We start from the raw sequence: 25,330 nt of genomic DNA on the forward strand, positions 1-25,330 counted from the left end.
TAGCTTTCTAAGTTCTTTCCTGCATGTATTCATAAAATTCCTATTGGCTCCAAGGGAGTGAACTGAACATGGAAGAATGGCAATAAAGTGGGAGAGGACAGCAGTGGCTCATTGTAAACCAGATTATGGCATGTCAAGTCAAGTCAAGTCAAGTCACTTTTTACTGTCATTTCGACCATAACTGCTGGTACAGTACACAGTAAAAACAAGGTGTTTTTTCAGGACCATAGGGCTACATGAAACAGTACAAAAACTACACTGAACTATGTAAAAGCAACACAGAAAAAAACTACACTAGACTACAGACCTACCCAGGACTGCATAAAGTGCACAGAACAGTGCAGGCATTACAATAAATAATAAACAAGACAATAGGTACAGTAGAGAGCAATAAGTTGGTGTCAGTCCAGGCTCTGGGTACTGAGGAGTCTGATAGCTTGGGGGAAGAAACTGTTACATAGTCTGGTCATGAGAGCCCGAATGCTTCTGTGTCTTTTCCCAGATGGCAGGAGGGAGAAGAGTTTGTATGAGGGGTGCGTGGGGTTCTTCGTAATGCTGTTTGCTTTGCGGATGCAGCGTGTAGTGTAAATGTCCGTAATGGCAGGAAGAGAAACCTCGATGATCTTCTCAGCTGACCTCACTATCCGCTGCAGGGTCTTGCGATCCGAGATGGTGCAATTTCTGAACCAGACAGTGATGCAGCTGCTCAGGATGTAGGAACAGAGGGAAATGACACAAGGCAAGTATATAGGGAGAAAGGTTAGGAACCTTCAGAATTGGTCAAAGAGTCAGGAAACAGGATGAGAAACAAAATCTTGCCTGATTATTGTTATTGACCAGTTGGACTGTTTCTGTTCTTTTCATATACACTGCGCAATGTTTACATTTTTAATTCTTTGACTCATTGTTACTAATTCCTGCTAGACAGAAATATTTAGAGGATCACCAGGGATGGTAACCTATTCAAGTAAGAGTAGGCTTGCATGTAATGTCTCTGTATCACACTACCCCATTTCATATACTGTAGAAGATACCTGATCATGTAAACTGATACCAGGTGATCCCCTTACCCGTGAACAGCCTGGTCAACTATTCTCCTCTCTTGGAGTTTTGAGGACAGCTATAGCTTGTGTATTGTTGGCCGGAGATAGTTTTGGTATCTCAGCCAAACTTGGGGTAGGTCAAAGCTTTGATGTTTCTGATTTCCATGTCTCATCCAGTTTCTGGGTGTATCACAGTTTCCTACGCCAAAAATTCACATTTCAGACTTTGTTGATTTTATTGCTCACTATTACTCATTTCCGGTTTGTGTGTGTGTGTGTGCGAGAGAGATGTGATTCAGCTGAGTAATTGTAATGGTGTGGTGGAGTTTTGCGATGGGAGAAAGGTCTATGTTAAATGTGGAATTTCCCTTCCATGAAGAAGCTTTATTACTGAAACTCTCCTATCTGTTTCATCACATCAGTTGGACTTATTTAGGTTTTTTATTAAGAAAAGAAATCTATTGTTTAGTTCCTTGTATCCGTGCATTAAGTGTTATGCTTTATTTGCAATGCTATTCCTCCATGATACTAAAGCAGAAAATTCTCAGCAAGCCAGACCACATCTGTGCAGAGAGAAGCAATAACCTTTCAATATTTTATCTCCTGTTAATGTGCTAGTTAATTTAAAGTGTTCCCAAAGGCGATATTATTTGAGGTTTGGTGGGCTGGCATAGGGATGTCATTCATTTCCCTTTTTGCCCTTTGAGGAAATCTGTGTGTGCACATGGTAATTATCATACAGCATTCAACTCTCATATAAGATTGACATCAGTTCATGATGTCCCAACACAAATACACAACTTATGAATGTTACAGACTCTTCCTGATGGAGCAAGCATTAGGCAGGACTGAAGTCCTGCTCATGGGTCAATTAAAGTGACCATCAGCAGCTTTGCTGATGTTTGTTGATATTGCACTACCAGATTATCAAGCTCCAGGTATTATTATTCCCTCCGTATTTTCCAGATTCCCATGGTAGCTTGCATTGGGTTAGATTTCAATGGACATCACAGCCTACACAAGAATGACAAACAAGAGAAAATCTGCAGATGCTGGAAATCCAAGCAACACACACAAAACATTGAAGGAACTCTGCAGACCAGGCAGCATCTATAGAAAAGAGTTAAAAGAGTCCAGCCAAAGGGTTTCAGCCCAAAATGTTGACTGTACTCTTTTCTATAGACGCTACCTGGCCTGCTGAGTTCCTTCAGCATTTTATGTGTGTTGCCCAAAAATAAAGTCACTTGTTGAGTAGGTAGTGAATTGTGATTAAAAGTTGCATCATAGCCCTCAATCTTTACTTTCTATCAGCCATCAAAGAAACTTTAACAGTTTTTTAAACTTTATAAATACTTTTCTACATACTTCTTTTCTTTTAATTTCTCCAAGTTCATGTGTCCCTCAAGTACTACACCATTTATTATTCTTCCTGATCTTACCCACTCAGATTCCCAAACAATCAGTATTCAGCAGAGACATCAGCTTTATTTACATATAGTAGATCTGCATCTTCATGAAGTCCAAACCCAGCATGATGTTGAACTGTCACCCTCACATCCATTTCTATGGCCAACCTCCCACAATGTTTCGACAATAACCAACACAACCTCAAGGATGCTCATCCTCTGGCTATGCACGTAGCAACACTCAGGAATTAATGAAACAAAGAATATGCTTGTTGAGCAGCATCTGTGGGGAGAAAGGAATTATCAACGTTTTTGGCCAAAACACTTTATTAGGACTTTTGAGTCTATAAGTATTTATTACTGTTACATACCCCGTGGGTATCTTGTGACTGTCACATGACCATGATGTAATGGTCTTGTGATGGTGGAGTGATGTAATTTTCCCGCCAGTGAGAGATCATGTGATGACCTGTTTCAACAGGTATAAAAGGAGCGCGCCTCGCTGTGACGCAGGTTCGGTTCGTGGCTTAATTCATCAGTGACTCCGTTCTGCTGCGTATTTGATTTTATGATGCAGTTTCATTTAAAAGAGGAATTTTAATTTCTACTGTAAGAATCGTTGTGCCGGCAGTTCTAAAAATCGCTGCCAGTTAAAGTCCAGTCGGAGACTGAAGAATTATCGAAGTTCGGGAAGCTGAAGGATCGAGAAAAGCTGGTGTTGACGGCGGTAATACAGGATCGACCTTGTTTGATCCTCATTCGGAAGGAATTAGTAACCTGCACCCACGATAGTCCCTGCTGTAAGAGCAGAAAGGACTGGGGCAGTGAGCTATTCGCCAAAAGGAAAAGGTCAGTCCATTTAAGCCATTTTTATTCCCTTCATCGTAAATCCTTTGGGCAAGGCATATTTCAGCTAGGATCAGCAGTAATGTCACGTCGTAAGAGAATTTATTACTTTAAGGAAAGTCCCTGCTAATTGACTGTGTAAATCATTTGGACTTTTGCATTTACCACTTTTAAGAACTGTGTTTGCATTTCTCGTTTTAACAACTGTTCGAGCTGCCGTATAGCAGTCCACTTCCAGTTAAGTTAGTCATTTGTTTACTTTTGGGGTTTTTTTTAGCAGTGTTTAATAAATGTTTTATTTGTTTATAAACACCTGTCTCAATTCTATATTCATTGTTACTGAATTGTAACAATACTAAATTTTACAATTTCAGGTAGACCCATGTTTATATAAACATCGCTTCAACTTACTGTTATAATTATGTTTCAATTTGATTATCTGGCATTTTGTTGTGGTTACTAGCCTTTAAAGTAATTCTTACTGTGCTCTTATCTGGACCTATAACAGGCATCCCTATACCTCACCCCACTCTGTAATTTAAAATTCAATGTTTTCTCACATCTCTAGTTCTAATGAAGACTCCTTGACCTGAAACGTCAAACCAGGTTTCTCCCCTGACCATTGCTGCCTCATCAGCTGAGTCCTCCTAACACTCCCATCTTTTGTTTCACATTTCCACCGTCAGGAACTTTTACTCGAACTGGATTTTCATAGATCATCAAATGGTTAATTATAAAGGCACATTACCTATCTCACCCAAGTGAGCTGGTATTGCTGTTAAAGGATAGGTGGCACGCATGGCACCACCTACTTACCCATTATTACTGAAGACTCCCCCATAAGCCCACCCCTGGAAAAAGCAATTCCTCTGTTTACAGTCAAAAAGCTTGTAACATTTGGCCTTACAAATTCGATAAAACCTTATCTCCTTTGACAAATCAGTCTTCATTAGTATTGCATTTCCTTAATTACCGAAAGAGAAAGGAACTATCAATTAGCAAACAGCTGTCTTTGGTTCTAGCCTCAGGACAAGACTTGCATGCAACCAAGAGATTCTAGGAAACAACTGGAATGAGATATAACTGGATTGCCTCCACTTTTCTGCAGGGTTCTATTAGAGTTAAGTTATGAGAAATGAAGTATCCCTGAGCAATTATTGAGGCCTACAAAGCTTTAGAAGGGGTTTTCGGTAGGAACTGATTTCTAACTATCTGAACCATAGAGTATAATTGACATTCTTGAGGTTTCATTATATTGACAATGGAGCTCAGTTAGAAACCACAGGCTTGAGATGAGAGTGGAATTCTCAAGTCATGTAAAATTGATGCTTTGGAAGAGGTAAATATTGATTACAAAAGCACTAAGTATTATTGAAACACATTGTAGCGGTGTGCGACATGCAGCGCTGAAATAACGACATGGAGTCAGTGAGCTGCAGTTGCAAAAAGAGATTTATTCAAACTTCGCGGCCTCGCTTTAAAGCCTTCCTGTTCCTGCCCTCCCCGGGCGGGAATGCTGTAGGGGGCGCATATTCACGGTCCCTTCCCGCGCGCGGGCTTTTCCCCTTGCTGGTGAAGCAGGCTTGGCGCCCTTTTTGCGACTGGCCTCAATGCCGGCGCACGTCGCTTTGTGAGCCGGTTCGAGTGCGCTGGGAAGTGGGTCACCACATAACCCCCCCCCCCAGAACCGGCAATACACCACCCAATGTCCTCAGTCTGGGTCGGACTCTGTTTGGGAGGTCTGCCTCTACGCCGCGGTGCCGGAATCTCGACCGGCTGCGCCAAGTCCACATGGGCTGGTTTGAGTCGGTCCACCGTGAAAACCTCCTCTTTCCCCCCAATGTCTAGCACGAATGTGGACCCGTTGTTTCTGATCACCTTAAACGGCCCCTCGTAGGGCCGCTGTAGCGGTGCCCGATGTCCGCCCCGCCGTACAAAAACGAACTTACAGCTTTGCAGGTCTTTGGGTACGCAGGTCGGGTTCTGCCCATGCTGTGAAGTGGGTATGGGGGCCAGGTTACCGAGCCTCTCACGTAGTCTGCCCAGGACTGCTGCGGGTTCTTCCTCTTGTCCCCTTGGGGCTGGTATGAACTCTCCTGGGACGACCAGGGGTGCGCAGTACACTAACTCGGCCGACGAGGTGTGCAGATCGTCTTTGGGCGCCGTGCGGATTCCGAGCAGGACCCAGGGAAGCTCGTCCACCCAGTTAGGCCCTTTGAGGCGGGCAATGAGAGCCGACTTCAGGTGACGGTGGAAACGCTCCACCAGTCCGTTCGACTGTGGGTGGTAGGCAGTGGTGTGGTGCAGCTGTGTCCCCAAAAGGTTGGCCATAGCTGACCACAGGCTGGAGGTGAACTGGGCGCCTCTGTCGGAGGTAATGTGGGCTGGTACACCAAAGCAGGACACCCAGGTGGCAATCAGTGCCCGGGTGCAAGATTCGGAGGTGGTGTCGGTGAGCGGGATCGCCTCTGGCCATCTTGTGAACCGGTCCACGATAGTCAGGAGGTGCCGCACTCCGCGCGACACTGGCAGGGGGCCCACGATATCCACGTGAATGTGGTCGAAACGCCGGCGGGTGGGGTGGAACTGCTGCGGCAGAGCTTTGGTGTACCGCTGCACCTTGGCTGTTTGGCAGTGCGTGCACGTTTTGGCCCATTCACTGACCTGCTTGCGGAGTCTGTGCCAAACGAACCTGTTGGCTACCATCCAGACGGTTGTCCTGATGGAGGGGTGCGCTAAGTTATGAATGGAGTTGAAAATGCGCCGCCGCCAGGCTGCCGGAACAACAGGGCAGGGTTGGTTGGTGGTGACGTCACAGAGTAGGGTCCTCTCACCTGGGCCTACGGGGAGGTCCTGGAGCTGCAAACCGGAGACTGTGGTTCTGTAACTAGGGATCTCCTCGTCTGCCTGCTGCACCTCCGCCAACGCCTGGGGCGGGGGTTGGATGTTAGGGCAGGAGAGGGCATCCGCCACGACATTGTCCTTTCCTGAGACATGCCGGATATCCATCGTGTATTCGGAGATGTAGGACAGATGTCACTGCTGGCGGGACGACCAGGGATCGGACACCTTCGTGAACGCAAAGGTAAGAGGTTTGTGGTCCGTGAACACGGTGAAGGGCCTACCTTCTAAGAAGTACCTGAAATACCGGATTGCCAGGTATAGCGCCAACAGTTCCCGGCTGAAAGCTCTGTATTTGAGCTCGGGTGGCCGTAGGTGTTTGCTGAAAAACGCCAGGGGTTGCCAGTGACCCTCGCTGAGTTGTTCCAGCACCCCACTGACTGCCGTGTTAGATGCGTCCACTGTGAGGGCGGTAGGGACGTCCGCTCTGGGGTGCACTAGCTTTTGCTAAGGCTTCTTTGGTTTTAATGAAAGCGGTGGCGGACTCCTCATCCCAGGTAATGTCCTTGCCCTTACCCGACATCAGGGCAAACAGGGGGTGCATGATTCGGGCAGCTGAAGGGAGGAAGCGGTGGTAGAAATTCACCATACCCACGAATTCCTGAAGGCCTTTGATTGTGTTGGATCGGGGGAAATGGCGGACCACATCTACCTTGGCAGGCAGAGGGGTTGCCCTGTCTTTAGTAATCCTGTGGCCCAGGAAGTCGATAGTGTTGAGCCCGAACTGGCATTTGGCTGGGTTGATTGTCAGGCTGTATTCATTCAGTCGGGCGTAGAGTTGACGGAGGTGGGACAGATGCTCCTGACGACTGCTGCTGGCTATGAGGATGTCGTCCAAATAGATGAAAGTGAAGTCCAGGTCACGTCCCACCACGTCCATTAACCACTGAAACGTCTGTGCGGCATTCTTTAGGCCGAACGGCATGCGGAGGAACTCGAAAAGGCCGAAAGGGGTGACGAGTGAAGTCTGGTGAAGTCATTGTCGGACAGCGTGATGGAGTCTAGGTGTGGGGCCGGCAACTGGGCTTCACCCGGGGAGAACGTTTGAAAGGTCTTGTCGTGGACCAGTCTCTTCCTTGGCAGGTCGACCAGTAGGCTGTGAGCTTGCAAAAAATCCGCTCCCGGGAGCGGTTGGGCTACGGCGGCCAGTGTGGGCTACAGCGGCCAGTGTGAAGTCCCACGTGAACCGGCTGGATCCGAACTGCAGCCGCACTGTACGGGTGTTGTAGGTCCTTACTGTGCTGCCATTCGCGGCCATCAGGGTGGGATCCAGTGCTCTGTCGTGGGTGTCATAACTCGTCGGAGGTAAGACGCTGATCTCGGCTCCGGTGTCGACCAAAAAGCGGCGTCCCGACCGCTTGTCCCAGACACACAGGAGGCTATCCCGATGGCCAGCTGCCATAGCCATCAGCGGCGGCTGGCCCTGGCATTTTCCGGGAACTTGCAGGGCGGGCTACAGCGGTGGGCTTCTGCGCCCCACCGCTGGTGGTAGAAGCACCATTGTTCATTGGCCTCCTCGCCACTGCCTCTGGGGTTAGTGAGCTCTGCGGCTGGGCTTGGTCTGGTCTGCTTCTGGGAGTGTGGCCTGGTGATCTGTGCAACAGACACCTCACTCTCCTTCTTGGCGTTCCACAGCAAGTCCGCCCGGGCCGCCACCTTCCGGGGGTCGCTGAAATCCACGTCGGACAGCAGCAAGCGTATGTCCTCGGGCAGCTGCTCCAGGAATGCCTGCTCAAACATGAGGCAGGGCTTGTGTCCTCCGGCCAGGGACAGCATCTTGTTCATCAAAGCTGATGGCGGCTGGTCTCCCAAACCATTCAGGTGCAGTAAGCGGGCAGCCCGCTCGCGCCGTGAGAGTCTGAAAGTCCTTATGAGCAAGGCTTTGAATTCTGTGTATTTGCCGTCCTCTGGGGGCGACTGTATGAACTCCTCAACCTGGGCGGATGTCTCCTGGTTGAGGGAGCTCACCATGTAGTAGTAACGTGTGGCATCCGGGGTTATCTGCCGAATGTGGAATTGGGCCTCTGCTTGCTGGAACCATAGGTGAGGTCGCAGCGTTTAACGAAACTGCATGAACAGATGCGGCGTCGTTCATCTCCAGTCCAAATATCGTTTGGGCCATCGGGGTCACCAATTGTAGCGGAGTGCTACACGTAGCGCTGAATTAATGACACGGAGTCGGTGAGCTGCAGTTGCAAAAAGAGATTTATTCAAACTTTGCGGCCTCGCTTTAAAGCCATCCTGATCCCGCCCTCCCCGGGCGGGAATGCGTATTCACAGTCCCGTCCTGCGCGCGGGCTGTTCCCCTTGCTGGTGAAGCAGGCTTGGCACCTTTTTTGCGAACGGCCTCAATGCCGGCGCACGCCGCTTTGTGAGCCGGTTCGAGTGCGCTGGGAAGTGGGTCGCCACAACGTAATCATTTAGGATATTTTTATTGAGCCAAGGAGCACTACGGCATAGAGTCATAATTTGTAAGTATTTTACATAAAGATAGCCTTGACAAATTGGAAGCTCTTGCCGTGGTAGCATGATGCTATTACAGCTCGGGGCATCAGAGTTTGGAGTTCAGTTCAGATGCCACCTGTAAGAAGCTTGTACGTCATTCTTATGAGCACACAGGTGCTCCGGTATCCTCCCACTTTCCGAAGATGATTCAGTTAATAGTCATTGTAAATTGCACCATAGTTAGGCTGGGGTTAAATAGTTAGGTTGCTGGGTGGTATGGTTTGTTGGGCCAGAAGGGCCATTTACATACCGTATCTCTAAAGAAAATAAATCTTTGCTTCGACACTATGTGGCTCATTAGACAAAGAAGAGATTTGCAGCTTCATATAACTATAATTCCTTGGTATTATCATTTCAGATTACCTGTCCTGGGCCCAACACATAAGTGCAATTATGAAGAAAGTATGGCAGTGACTCTACTGCCTTAGAAGCTTGTGAAGATTCAGCATGACATAATATCACAAGACCATAAGATATAGGAGTAGAATTAAGCCATTTGGCCCATTGAGTCTGCTCTACCATTTCATCATGGCCGATCCACTTCCCTGTCAGCCCCAGTCTCCTGCCATCTCCATCTATCCCTTCATGCCATGACTAATCAAGAATCTATCAACTTCTGCCTTAAATATACCCAATGATGGCCTGCACAGCTGCCTGTGGCAACAAATTCCACAAATTCACCTCTCCCTGGGTAAAAAATTACTCCTCTTCTCCATTCTAAGTAGACGTCCCTCAGTTCTGAGGCTGTGTCCTCTGGTCTTAGATTCCCCCACCATGAGAAACAACCTTTCCACACCCACTCTATCAAGGTTTTTCCAATGGGTTTCAATGCGATCTCTACTCTTTCTTCTGAATTCCAGTGAGTACAGGCCCAAGAACCATCAAACGCTTCACCTGTGATAAGCCTTCAAACCTGGGATCATTTTCGTGAACTTCATTTGAACCTTCTCCAATGTCAGCACCACTTTTTTTAGATAAGTGGCCCAAACTACTCATAATACTCCAAGTGAGGCCCCACTACTGCTTTATAAAGCCTCAACATTATATCCTTGCTTTTATATTCTAGTCCTCTTGAAAAGAATGCTAACATCACATTTGCCTTCCTCACCACTGACTCAACCTACAAATTAACCTTGAGGGAATTCTGTACAAGGATTCCCAAGTCCCTTTGCACCTCAGATTTTGTTAGTTGCTTTCTTTTGGTTTTTATATCTTCCAAATCCTCTAACTTCCCACTAATTTTTGTTTTATTATATGCCCTCTCATTGGCTTTTATGCTGTCTTTGACTTACCTTGTCAGCCACAGTTGCATCATCCTGCCTTTCAAATACTTCATCTTCTTTGTGATGTAGGTATCCTGTGCCTTCCAAATTGCTCCCAGAAACTCCAGACATTGCTGCTCTGCTGTCATCCATACTAGTGTTCCTTTCCAAATTTGGTCAGCTCCTCTCTCATGCATTCTTTTAACTCCACTGTAAATCTGATAGATCTGACTTTAGTTTCTGCTTCTCAAATTTCAGGTGAACTCTATCATATTATGACCACTGGCCCATAAGTGCTCCTTTACCTTACGCTTTCTAATCAATTCCAGTTCATTGCACAACACGCAATCCAGAATAACTGATCCTCTAGTGGGCTCTCCCACAAGCTGCTCTAAAAAGCCATCTTGAAGGAATTCATAGGATCTAGCACCAACTTGATTTTTCCAATCTACTTTGTATTGAGTTTCCCCATGGCTATTGTAATATTTGTCCTTTTGGCATGCATTTTATATCTCCAGTTGTAATTTGTACTTCACAAATTTGTTACTGTTTGGAGATCTGTATATAACTCCCATAAGGGTTTTTTTTAGCCTTGCAGATTCTTAAGGGTAAAAAGATCCTGATTGGAGCTATATACAGACCTCCAAACTGTAGCAAAGATATAGTCTACATCTGAATCTTTGACAAACTTTGACAGATGTCTGGTGATGAGTATATTGATTGGTTGCATCACAACATGGTATGGAAACACCTATCTCTTAAATGGAAAATCCTACAGAAAGCAGCGGATACAGCCCAGTTCATCATGGGTAAAGCCCTCCACAACATCGAGCACATCTACAGGAAAGCAGGATCCTTCATCAATGACCCCCACCACCTACGAAATGCTCTCTTCTCGCTGTTACCATCAGGAAGAAGGTACAGGAGCCTCAGCACTCACAACACTCAACTATCAGACACTTCAGCCAGTGAGAACTTAACTTCACTTCACTTGCCTCATCATGAATTGTTCCTACAACCTGTGGACTCACATTTAAGAACACTTCATCGCATATTCCCAATATTTATGGCTTATTTATTTTATTATTCATTTTTTCTTTTGTATTTACACAGTTTGTTGTCTTTTGCACATCGGTTGTCAGCCTGCTCTGTTGGCTGGAGTCTTTCATTGATTCTATTATGGTCTATCGATGTACTGAGAATGCCCGCAAGAAAACGAATCTCAGAGTTATATATGGTGACAATAAATTTAGTTTTGACTTTGAATTCTTAACACTGTATTACACTGAATCAGGGGATAGGGATTGGGTAATAATGTGACTCACAGACAATAATTTGCAACTATAATTAACCTTGACTTACTTATTTAAGCGGACATTCCTTGAAAGTGATGTTTCACGTAGATATGGTTGTAAAGAGAGCTTTTGCACATTGACCTTCATAAATCAGAGTACTGAGTACAGTAATTGGGATGTTATGTTGAAGTTGTATGAGATATTGATGAGGCCTAATTTCAGAGGCAGAATCGGGTTTATTATCAGCAACATGTATCGTAAAATTTGTAAACTTTGCCGCAGCAGTTCAATGCAATACATGATAATATATAAAGAAAAAGTAATAAATAAGTAAATCAATTACAGTGAGTATGTATATTAAACTAATCAAAAGTAGATCAAAAATTGAAGTAATATATATTAAAAAAGAGTGGGGTAATGTTCATAGGGTCAATCTCCAGTTAGGAATCATGTGGCAGAAGGAACGAAGCTGTCCCTGAATCACTGTGTGTGTGTCTTCAGGCTTCTGTACCTCCTTCCTGACTGTAACAATGAGAAGAGGGCATGCCCTGGGTGATAGAGGTCCTTAATAATGGACGTCGCCTTTCTGAGGCACTGCTCCTTGAAGAAGTCTTGGATATTGCGGAGGCTAGTACCCAAGATGGAGATGACTAATTTTACAACTTTCTGTAGCTTCTTTCAGTCCTGTGCAGTAGCCTTACATACTAGACAGTGATGCAGACAGTCAGAATGCTCTGCATAGTACATCTATAGAAGACTTTGAGTGTTTTAGGTGACAAACTAAATCTCTTCAAGCACCTAATGAAGTATAGCTACTGCCTTCCCTTCTTTATAGATGCATCAATATGTTGGGAACAGGTTAGATCCTCAGAGATTTTGACACCTAGGAACTTGATATTGCTCATTCTTTCCACTTCTGATCCCTCTATGAGGATTGGTTTGTGTTCCCTCATCCTACCATTTTTGAAGTCCACAATCACCTCTTTCATCTTACTGACATTGAGTGCAAGGCTGTTGCTGCAACTCCACTCAATAATCTGGTATATCTCACACCTGTACGCCCTCTCATCACCACCTGAGGTTCTACCAACAACAGTTGCACCATCAGCAAATTTACAGATGGTATTTGAGCTATACCTAGCCACACAGTCATGGGTATAGAGAGAGTAGAGCAGCGGGCTAAGTGCACACTCCTGTAGTGCGTCAGTGTTGATCATCAGCGAGGAGGAGATATTATCACCAATCTGCACAGATTGTGGTTTTCCAGTTACAAAGACGAGGATCCAATTACAGAGGGAGGTACAGAGGCCCAGATTCTGTAGTTTATTGATCAAGACTATGGGAATAATGGTGTTAAATGCTGAGCTATTGTCAACGAACAGCATGCTGACATAGTTGTTTGTATTGTCCAGGTGATCTAAGGCTGCGTGAAGAGATTGAGATGGAGATTGCTTCTGCCCTGGTCCAATTGTGGTGATACACAAATTGCATTGAGTCCAGGCCATGCTGAAGCAGGAGTTCATTCTAGCCATGACCAACCTCTCAAAGCATTTCATCACCGCAGATGTGGGTGCTAGCGGGCGATAGTCACTAAGGCAGCTCACATTACTCTTCTTCGGCACTGGTATAATTGTTGCCTTTTTGAAGCGAGTGGGAACTTACAACAGTAGCACTGAGAGGTTGAAAGTGTCCTTGAGCACCAGTTGGTGGCACAAGTTTTCAGAGCCTTACCAGATATACTTCACCAGGGCCTGCCATCTGGCAAGGGTTCACCCTTCTTAAAGATAGTCTAACATTGAGACAGAGATCTCAGGCTCACTGAATGCAGTAGGGATCTTCATAGCTGTAGTGATGCTCTTCCTTTCAAAGCAGGCATAGAAGTTTGGAGTATCATGTGCAATTTTGGTCACCTAACTATAGGAAAGGTATCAGAATGATTGAAGGAGTACAGAGAAAATTTACAACAATGTTGCTGGGCCTCGACCTGAGTTATAGGGAAAGGCTGAGTAAATTAGGACTTCACTCTCTGGAGTACAAGAGAATGTGGAAAGATTTGACAGAGGTATACAAAATGAGGGATATAGATAGGGTAAATGCAAGAAAGCTTTTTTCTGCTGAAGTTGGTATGACTAAAACTAGAGTTCATAGGTTAAGGATGAAAGGTGAAACATTTAAGGGGAATCTTAGGGGGAAATTCGTCACTCACAGGGTGGTGAGAGTATGGAAAAAGCTGCCAGCAGAAATGGTGGGTGTGGGTTCGATTACAACATTTAGGAAAAGTTTGAATAAGTACATGGATGGGAGGGGTATGGAGAATGATGTTCCACGTGTGAGTTGATGGGACTAGGAAGAATAACATTTCTGCACAGACTAGATGGGCCAATGGGCCTGTTTCTGTGCTGTGGTGTTCTATGACTCTACAAATCCATGTAGATATAAGGACAGATTGGATAGTATGGGTTTATTCCCATCGAAACAAAGGAGGCTGATGGGCAACCTTACAGAGGTTTTTCAAATTTACGAGGGACATAGCTAGGACAGATAATCACTATCTTTTTTCCCCAGGGCAAAGGAGTCTAGAATTAGAGGGCACAAGTTGAAGATGAGAGAGGAGAGAGAAATTAAAGTATACCACACCAGAAAAGAAAAGTCTTTCAAACAGAGGGAGGTGGATTTCTAGAATAAGCGGCTAGATGAGGTAGTGGAGGCAGGTACAATTAAAATGGGAAGTGGCAAATGCAATTAGAGGAAGCCAACATGGAGAATGACATGGATGAGTTGGACCAAAAGAACCTTTATGCTGTGCTGTATGTTTCTTTGGTTCTATGATTCTATGAGAAGATTCAAGAATATGGATTGTAACAGCTATTTCTGTAATCTTCACTGGAATGTTTCTTTAATGACAGGGACCACTGATTAAAGCCACATTTGATTGAGACAGAACTAAATAAGTAGTATATTGTGAAATAAATCCACAATCAAAACTTGCTTAGTGCATTAGAACTGCAAGGCGTGGTCATTGAAACCACACGCATCGTAGCTACAGTATATATTGTACAATGCAGTACAAGTTACACTGCTCTGATAAATGCGACAAGGGTCAGACACTGGAAGATTTTTTGTTTATTGCTGTGGCATTTAATTGTAAGCTGTGAGTGACATTAAAAGGATCATGGAAACAGTCAGACAACAACTAAAGCATTACCATGGCTGGGAAATTACAGTTTACAATTCATTTTCTGCAGCAGAAATATAGAAGGATAAGTGCATACTGTTTTAATTGCATGGAAAATTGTGGGGAAAGTTGCATAATTAAAGGGAGAGTAAATTCTAGAAGGAATAATTTGTGATTAAAAGCTTTTCTTTCAATCTAAGCAACTATATATTGTAGAACAGAACTCCACTGTGCTACACCTCAAGATATCACAGTTAGTAAATTATAAGAACAATATGTTTTGGTGACAAGAGCAATTAGATCTGTGTGAGTGTGGAAATGATACAAGTTAGAATAGGGATGGAAGAGTTTTGGATGAACCAGGGTCGTTTGAGAAAAGATGCATATGGGAGTTTTTACGAACAGTTTTATTTATTTATTTATTTGGTGATACAGCATGAAGCAGCCAGCTGGTGGTGTAGTGGCATCAGTGCCGGACTTCGGAGCAAAGGCTCCTGAGTTCGAATCCAGCCGGTTCCCTTGCACGCTTTCCATCCGTGCTGGGTTGCGCGTCGAGCTAGCAACTCAGCCTCATAAAAACAGGAAAGCCTGCTAAAAAAAACGCTGTCACGACAGCGTCCTGATGACTCTGCTCGGAGTTAAGGGCTTTCTTCTTCTTCTCAGCATGAAGTAGACCTTTCCCAGCAGCCCCACAACCTAATCACAGGACAATTTACAATGAGAAATTAAACTACCTGGAATCTCTTTAGACTGTGGGAGGAAACTGGAGCACCCAGAGAAAGCCCACGCATTCCATGGAACAGCACCGCAATTGCATTTCGAACTCCGGAATGTCCCGACTAACCCAATTTTTGTCCAGTTTCTATATCTTCCCCTGCAATTGGATCCTCGAATTCCTGACTGGGAAGTATCGTCACTTCCTCTCTGACTGCCATCATTGGCATACTTCAGGGCTGTACGCTTAGTTCCCTGCTCTACTCCCCAGTGGCTTCTACAAATTTGCTGAAGGCACTATTGTTGTTGGCAGAATTAATGATGGTGATCAAGTGGCATGCAGGAATGAGATAGGCCTGCTGGTAAGAACAACCTTGCCCGCAGCATCAGCAAAACCAAGGAACCAATTGTGGACCTTTGGAAGAGAGAGCCAGGCAAACACATGGCATATCCATGTTAAAGGCTGTGCAGTACAAGTGTGAGGAGTTTCAGTTTCCTGGATATTAACATCTCAGAGGATCTGTCCTGGGCCCAGCACAAAGATGAAACCATGAAGAAGGCATGCCAATCTCTACTTTGGGAGAAGTTTAAGAAGATTCAGCATGCCACTGAAGATCTTGACTAACAGCACTCTGACTAGTCACATCATGGAATGTAATATAAATTCCAATGCACAGGAACAAAAGAGTCTAAAGAGAGAGTGGCGGACTCTGCCAGCTCCATCATGGACATAGCTCTTCCCACATCACTCCCATCCACACGTCTCAGGAAGGCATCATCTCATGCTGGTTATGCCCTCCTTTCAAAGCTGCCAACAGGCAGGAGGTGTAGGATTCTGAAGACCAATACTTCAAGGTTCAACAACACCTTCTTCTCCACTGCCATTATGTCTTTGTGCTGACCTGAAGAACCTTAAACCTACCTTGGACAATATTTCTTTTTCTGTCTCTTAGCTTGTGTTAGTGATGTTATATATATTTTGTCATGTGGGTTTTGTATAAGTTATGTTAATGTAAGTTTATGTTAACTTGTGTTTATAATGTAATGTAATGTGCTGCTGCAGTAATCTAATTTCCATGGCATTTATATCCTGTGTATGTATAGTGTGCCTATGTCAATAAACTTGACAATTGGAAGTCAACTTAGCAAAATAAGATCCTTTTGTTGCAGGCAGTCATAGGCTCTGATAAGCAGCTTAAGGAAAGGGGTGCTCTACATCTGAAAGATCTGTAGAGATGTTTCCTTGGTTTCAGGAACATAAAAACATAGAAACATAGAAAATAGGTGCAGGAGTAGGCCATTCGGCCCTTCGAGCCTGCACCGCCGTTCAGTATGATCATAGCTGATCATCCAACTCAGAACCCTGTACCTGCTTTCTCTCCATAACCCCTGATCCCTTTAGCCACAAGGGCCATATCTAACTTCCTCTTAAATATAGCCAATGAACCGGCCTCAACTGTTTCCTGTGGCAGAGAATTCCACAGATTCACCACTCTCTGTGTGAAGAAGTTTTTCCTCATCTCGGTCCTAAAATGCTTCCCCTTTATCCTTAAACTGTGACCCCTCGTTCTGGACTTCCCCAACATCAGAAACAATCTTTCTGCATCTAGCCTGTCCAATCCCTTTAGAATTTTATACGTTTCAATAAGATCCCCCCTCAATCTTCTAAATTCCAGTGAGTATAAGCCTAGTCGATCCAGTCTTTCTTCATATGAAAGTCCTGCCATCCCAGGAATCAATCTGGTGAACCTTCTTTGTACTCCCTCTATGGCAAGAATGTCTTTCCTCAGATTAGGGGACCAAAACTGCACACAATACTCTAGGTGTGGTCTCACCAAGGCCTTGTACAACTGCAGTAGAACCTCCCTGCTCCTGTACTCAAATCCTTGTGCTATGAATGCCTTTTTCATATGCATTTGCCTTTTTCACCACCTGCTGTACCTGCATGCCCACCTTCAATGACTGGTGTACAATGACACCCAGGTCTCATTGCACCTCCCCTTTTCCTAATCGGCCACCATTCAGATAATAATCTGTTTTCCTGTTCTTGCAAGCAAACATTGAGAACATTAAGAAGCCTTTAAGGTTTAACTATCAATGCGTATTTAGATTAATGATAAAAATCTGATTGAATCTGAGACTCATGATATGTTCAACTGACTTTATTTTACCCTCATGTTTGCGTCTCTGGTTCAATTGCAAGTAGATGCATCAATCAGCTCCTGATTACATGTGTGGTATGAAAGATAAAAGACACGCCAATGCATCATTAAGTTTAGGTGTCAATGCATGATGAAAAGCATTTGAATGGGTTAGAAGTAACATAGGTGACCATTCAAAGGGACTGAATAATATGACAGAAAGATTCAAAATAATACATGAATATATAGTGAATTAATACACTCATGTATGATAGAGAAAGCAAAACATTTCCTAAACAAAAATGTAAATGAGAAGTGGTTACAATAACCAAATGGTTTGTTGGATATTGGAGCCTCTTAAAAATCATCAGGAAATCATTTAAATATAGAAAATAGAATTGTGTGGTCCTCTTGACTGGTGACATCTGTTAGTCTCGCGAGGCCATGGATTTGATCTTGGAATGGTTTCCAGGGCACAGGCCTGGGCATGGTTGTATGGGAGACCAGCAGTTGCCCGTGCAGCAAGTCTCCCCTCTCCACAACACCGATGTTGTCCAAGGGAAGGGCAAGGGCCGATACAGCTTGGCACCAGTGTCGTCGCAGGAGTTGCCAGAACGAGGTTGAAGGCAATGTCGGACTGCCTTAGAGACTCCAGCTCCAGATTTGTCCTCAGGGTTTACTCCCAAAGCCTTTCCCATGAGTGGGTATGGCCGCAAGGCAGCGGATGTTTGAAATCAGAGTTTTCCCTCTCTTAGATGGACTGCCTTCCCAGGCTGATGAGCTCCTTCTACCCAATTCTTGAGTATTCTTCAACAATTAGCCAGAGGAGCAAGATATGAGGCTCAGCACATGACATGCTATGTAACCTTGGTTTCCTCCTGCAATTGAAATTTCTCTCTTCCTCCAACATATTTGTTACTAGAATACATTGTATCTGCGAGTGCCAGAGAACATCACCAGGATCTGCAGTCCATAAGAAAATAGGACAATAAGACATAGGAACAGAATAGTCCATTTGGTTGATTTATTTTCCCTCTCAACCCCATTCTCCTGTCTTTTCCAAATAACCTTTGATGTCCTGACTAAACAGAGACCTATGTACTTACACTTTAAATACACTCAATAACAATGGCCTCCACAACCATCCATGGCATTAAATTCCACAGATTCACCACCTTTTGGATAAAGAAATTCTTTCTCATCTCTGTTTGAAATGGATATTCCTCTATTTTGAAGCTGTGCCCTCTAGTCAAAGACTCACACACTATAGGGAACACCTTCACCACATCCACTCTATCTAGGCCTTTCAATATTCGATAGTTTTCAATGAGATCACCCCTCATTCTTCTAAGTTCTAGTGGGTACAGGCCCAGAGCCATCAAATGCTTCACATACATTAACCCTTTTATTGCCTGAATCGTTTTTGTGAACCTCCTCCGGACCATCTCGTATGCCAGCATATCCTTTCTTAGATAAGGGGCCCAAAACTGCTTACAATACTCCAAGTATGGGTTGACCAATGTCTTATAAAGGCTCAGCATTTCATCCTTGGTCTTGTATTCTAGTCTTCTCAAAATGAATGCAACCACTGCTTTTGCTTTCCTTCCCACCAGCTCAAGCTGCAAATTAATCTTTAGGGAATCCTGCACAGGGACTGCCAAAGAAGGCAGAGTTAATGGCGCCTAACAGTATCTCCTTGGTTTACATCTTCGGAAACAGCTCTATTTCCATCTTTAATATCTTTATTTTTCCCTTTCAGGGTTCTTTTGAAGACTCTGACCTGGAGTTACACGCTGACTCCGGTTCTTTGCGGGAATGGGACCCGCTCTCGGGGTTTCATAACCGGCCATTGTCGTTCAGCATTCCAAAGGCTCGGCCTAAAAGTTAGGCTCGAATTCGGAAGCCTAAAATCTCGGGGCTCTTGACATCGGCGTCATGACAGGAGACCTGTGTGTCTTTGGGGGAGTTGGATATATACTGTGTGCCTGGAGACCCGGGATCTTTGTGATTTTCAGGCACAGAGCTCTAAAAAAGTGACGTAACGGATTTTTAACATCGTAAACCAGTGATTTTTTTGTTATGTCTCCCTGCTCACTGGTAAAACAGAGATACCTCTTTCTCCCTTATCAGGGAGTGAGAAAACCTGCAGTATATCGAATACTGGGTGAAATGCGAAGTTTTCGGGGTAACTGCAAGTCTGTGTCTTTGCTATTGCTTTGCTCACACTTGAGTGCTCGGTGGTGGTGCCGATGCATTTTTTGCCGGAGTGGGGGGGGGGGGGGTTGTTGCTTGCTGCCACTTACGCACAGGAGGGAGGGGAGCTGGGGGGGTACTTTGGGGTTCTAACATTTAACTGTCGTTCATTCTTTGGGGCACTCCTCTGTTTTCATGGATGGTTGCAAAGAAAAAACATTTCAGGATGTATATTGTATATATTTCTTTGGCATTAAATTGTACTGTTAAACCTTTGAACCTTTGAAGTCCCTTTGCACCGTTTAGGAAATAGTCTATGCTTTTATTCCTTCTACCAAAGCACATAATCATACACTTCCCTGCAGTGTATTCCATCTGTCACTTCCTTGTGCATTTTCCTAATTTGTCTAACTCCTTCTGCAGACTTCCTGCTACCTCTGACATTATACATTTCTCTGACATTAAATTGGACCTTAGAACCTCAACACCCCTACCCCTCCACCTAACTTTGTATCACCTGCAAACTTGACCACAAAGCCATCAATTCAGTCATCTATATCATTGACAAATAACGGGAAAAGAAGCAGTCCCAATACCAACCCCTGTGGAACACCACTAGTCACTAGCAGCCAACCAGAAAGCCCCTTTTAATCCTACTCTCTGCCTCCTGCCAGTCAGCCAATCTTCTTTCCACATTAGTATCTTTCATGTAATGCCATGTGCCTTTATCTTGTTAAGCACCCTCATGAGTGGTACCTTGTCAAAGGTCTTCTGAAAATCCAAGTAAACAACATCCACTGACTCTCCTTTGTCTATCCTGCCTGCTATTTCCTCAAAGAATTTCAACAGATTTGTCAGGCAAAAATTCCACTTAAGGACACTATGCTGACTTTGGCCTATTTTATCATGTGACTTCAGGTAACACAAACCTATCCTTTATATCTTGCCAACCACTGATGTCAGTCTATCTTGGCTATAATTTCCTGCTTTTGGACTCCCTCCCTTCATAAAGAGTAGAGTGTTATCTGCAATTTTCCAGTCCTCTGAAATTATTCTGGATTCTAGTGATTCTTGAAAGTCTGGAGAGAATGCTATGAAGAATATTGAGATGGTCTGAAGATTCCAAGTTGAAGATCTATTGCCAGTAGAATGCTGCTTCTCATTAGCTGATGAGCTCTATTCAGAGATTTTCCTCCAATATCTCACTTCAGATTGCCAGTGCTTCAAACTTTCATGACTGAGATAAGGCAGTTCATATGAATCCTCAAAAGTCACTCCCCATGCAGATCAAAATGAAACAAATGCCGTTTGCACAGGGAACATTTCCCACAATCATTCTTCATTAACAGAAAACTCAATGAATATATAAGAACTGTGAAGCTGTTCAGTTTTTTTGGTTTTTTGGTTCTCTCTATTCAACAATACGTAACAATACGTAAATAAGATCTAGTAAAGAGCAGTTCTGATGTTATTCAACAATGCGTTTCTGTGCTGTGGCTCCCACCTTAGACTGCACTGTCTCAGAATGGGCTTCAATAGTCTAGGCCATCTGGCAGATTGACATCACCATAGGCAATGCTGCAGTGACAGTGTAGGGAGTAGAAATCCTGCAGTCTGGAGAGATGATTGCCACACAACTTAAGCCAGTCTTCTATCTGGTGCTGGATAGACTTCTTGTTACCACAGACATTGTACCTGTACTTTTCATCAGAACCATGGTGGTATGAGCTTCAGCTTCCATTGCACGACATTTTCTTTTATAAAAGAAATCTTTATCTTAGTTATCAGATGTTGCGTGATATTGAGTTCAATAATTTGAGGAATTACTTTTGGCCAGACACTCATCACTGGGCTCCAGCTGGATATCTCCAGCCCATGTCCATAAACTCGAAGAGATTTCACCAACAAATCTGCTGAGGTTGCCATAGAATCTCGTGCTCCCGAGGTAGCCTTCTCTATATTGGTGAGACCCATCTTAAATTGGGAGACTGCTTCGTCAAGCACCTCCGATACACCAAAAGTGTAACCTCACGGAGGCCAAACATTTTAATTCCTACTCGCATTCCCATTCCAACATTTTGGTCCATGGCCTCCTCTTGTGCCAAAAAGAGGCCACCCTCAGGTTGGGGGTGCAACACCTTATATTCTGTCTGGGTAGCCTCCAACCTGATGGCATGAATATCAATTCCTCCTTCCAGTAAAAAAATTATCTCTCCTTCACCTCTACTTCTATTCCCCACTCTGAATTTTTAGCTCTTCGCACCTGCCTAACCTCCTGGTGTCCCTCCTCCTTCCTGTACTCCCACAGTCATCTCTCCTCTGCTATCAGGTTCCCTTTTCTCCAGCCCCTTACCTTTTCCCACCCACTTGGCTTCACCTATCACCTTTTAACAATCCTCTTTCCCCTCCTCCACCTTTTTATTCTGACATCTTCCCAATTCCTTTTCTGCCCTGAAGAAGGGTCTTGGTCTGAAACAGTTTATTAATTTCAATGGATGCTGCCTGACCTTCTGAGTTTCTCTAGTGCTCTGTGCATCCAACTTAAAGAGACACTGCATAATCAGTAATTAACTTCGATGAATGCATATGCTTCATTCTGAAGGCCCACCAAATCCTTTACTAACTTGTTATCAGAACAAGTGTGCATCTTTGTTTTATAACAAGATGTTGTCTCTTCTGTGTTGCCTCTTCTGGAATGGCTGATGTCTATTAGTATCCACTCCAGATCTGTGTTGTTACCCAGTTTCTAAAATACGAGTTGTGTTCGCCCATGTGGTGGAATCAATCTGTGAAATAGATTTTTCCTAATGAAAACTCTGAAGTCCATTCTTATCTTCAAGTTTTCCCTTAAGAAAGTGTGAAAAAAGTGGTCCAAGCAGTTAAATCTTTCCTGATAGTTTCAGCTCTGGTCTAGTCCTTCAAACTGATGTGTGTGCTTTTACAGTGCTTTTAGATTTTGTTTCACGATGTGGAGTACACTGGACTCATACTACCGTATATGCTTAATATTGGGCCAGGGTGTAGTTGATCTGACCCACCATTCACACTCAGTCTCCATGCAGTTCTGTTGTCACATTTCTTTGCTGAAGGTTTGGCTATGTCACCCTCAATGAAACACAAGCTAGTCCAGCACATTTGCTGTTTTTTGATTCTGACTTCCACATCTCCTCAAATAATTCCCAGTAATTTGCTGATGCATTTGGTGCTTGCTTAGCTATGCTACTTCTGGTGATTTGTGCACCCTATAATTATTTGCCTTTCCCTTCCATCTTTCTATTTTCTGCCACAGTAGAAGACCATTTCACATTTCCCACTGTAAGAGTTCACCTGCAATGTATATGTAGTCTTGTATCATATTAAATTCTTTCTCAGCTTCTAGTAAGGTACCATTTATAACTGTTTGACACTATCTACAGATGCTGGTCAGCTATTTATTCCTGAATCAAAACAATTTTCAATTTTGAATACTAGCATCAAAGCTAGTGTTGCATTATTTACCAAAAATCTGGATATTTATCATTCATTCCTCATTCCTGATTTTATATGTTTTACATTTGATCTAGATGTAATTACTTATCCTCTGATAATTTGAATGATAACCTCATGATCAGCACTTGTTTGAATCCTTAACAAAGTCATGTTTTGAAAATTCAAGGGCTGGATATTTCTAGCATTGCATGTGCCTGCATCTCCCATTGTCTCTTCAAAGAATCACTGAGTCATAGAGTCATGGAGCCAAACCATGTGGAAATAGGCCCTTCAGCCCTGCAGTATGTACCTATTTTCAACCACCTATTTATACTAATCCTAAATTAATTCCATTATTTATTCTCCCCACATTCTCATCGTCACCCCCAACCCAGATCCTACTAGTCATATACACACAAGGAGCAATTTACAGTGGCCTATGAGCGAAGGGCGCTGAGTAGGCTATGGTCAATTATGGAAAACCCTGAACATCCTCTACATAGCACCATCCAGAGACAGAGAAGCAGTTTCAGCGACAGGTTACTGTTGATGCAATGCTCCTCAGACAGGATGAAGAGGTCAATACTCCCCAATGCCATTAGGCTTTACAATTCAACTGCCAGGACTTAAGAACTTTTTTTTTAAAGCTATTATTAATGCTTTTTGAGTTAGTGATTTTAGATGCATATCATATTATTACTGAGTTAAGTATTGTATGTAATGAGTTTTTGCTACAACAAGTGTATGGGACATTGGAAAAAATGTTGAATTTCCCCATGGGGATGAATAAAGTATCTATCTATCTATCTATCTATCTATCTAAAATGAGGAAAAACACACATTTTCATTGTGTGCAAATTTCACACAGACAGGACCCAAGATCAAGATTGAAGCTGAATCTCTGGCGCTGTGATTCAGTGGCATTATTGGGATCACTCTGCTGCCTAGTTGTTATTGTGATGGATATTCATTCTCCAGGGCCCAAGAGCCCTGTGGATAAACTCAACTTTCTAGCACAGCTGTATGACCTTTCCAAAGGTTCAAAGTTGTTGGTGATGAAGTTAAACCTTTAACAAATATTCTTTGCTCAGCTTTATGTTGTAAACAAGAACCAATCCCCAGTTCTCAATATAAATTTCAAAGAACAATCAGTTTGACATTGGAGGCATAGCTTTGTAAAAGGAAAGTGACCAGGAGACATTTCTATTAGCCAAATGCAAAACAATGGAGTTATGTCACTTAGCACATCAAACATGGTTACAAGAAGGACGTTTGTGCACTAAGGGGGGGGGGGGGGGGAGGTCAACCCTCTGCTATGTAGAGGATGGAAAACCCTGAACATCCTCTACATAGCACCATCCAGAGACAGAGAAGCAGTTTCAGCGACAGGTTACTGTCGATGCAATGCTCCTCAGACAGGATGAAGAGGTCAATACTCCCCAATGCCATTAGGCTTTACAATTCAACTGCCAGGACTTAAGAACTTTTTTTTTAAAGCTATTATTAATGCTTTTTGAGTTAGTGATTTAGATGCATATCATATTATTACTGAGTTAAGTATTGTATGTAATGAGTTTTTGCTACAACAAGTGTATGGGACATTGGAAAAAATGTTGAATTTCCCCATGGGGATGAATAAAGTATCTATCTATCTATCTATCTATCTATCTATCTATCTATCTATCTATCTATCTATCTATCTATCTCACAGCATTAGTTGTGGATGTATGGGATCTCTGTTGAAGAAGCTTTGACGATCATCTGTGTGACTTACATTATCCCAGGAAAGGATTCCAGAAAAAGTCACATGCAAATAAAATTATCTAGTAGAAAACAGTATAAATATCAGCAACATTGTAGATTGTTAGAAATGATAAGAAAAACAACAGGAAAAGGGATTTACAGATAGAAGAACTAGAATTCATTCCTCAGTTTTTAGTTTCTGTGAGGATGACTCATTAGTCTACAAATCATTGCTTTGTTTTTCCAGTTCATAAGAATTTTTCCCTGCATTTAGAAATACTTTTATAGTTTGTAAATCTTTTGTAATTTGGAAATCTTTTGTAAATTAAAAATCCCCTCTGCGTGTTAAATGTGTATTAACAATTATTTGTCTGACTATAAATGTGTACCATTAAAAATAAAATAACTGTTTAAATGACTTTGTTGGCTGTGCTAGGAAGCATTATGGAGTTCTGTGAACATAGCAGATAGTAATTCAAACAAGAACCAGTCTTCAGTTCTTATTGTAAGTGTAAATAAATTCAGGAAGCTTGTAATTAGCCTTCCATTTTTTGTAAACTACAAGCAGTAAATTGAAGTTAAAAGTACAGGCTGCTGCATAAACTAAGAGATTGCATATGCAATAGCCAAGTGTTAAG

Source organism: Hemitrygon akajei, chromosome 8 (genome assembly GCF_048418815.1).
Source record: "Hemitrygon akajei chromosome 8, sHemAka1.3, whole genome shotgun sequence".
In the NCBI taxonomy this organism is placed as follows: domain Eukaryota; kingdom Metazoa; phylum Chordata; class Chondrichthyes; order Myliobatiformes; family Dasyatidae; genus Hemitrygon; species Hemitrygon akajei.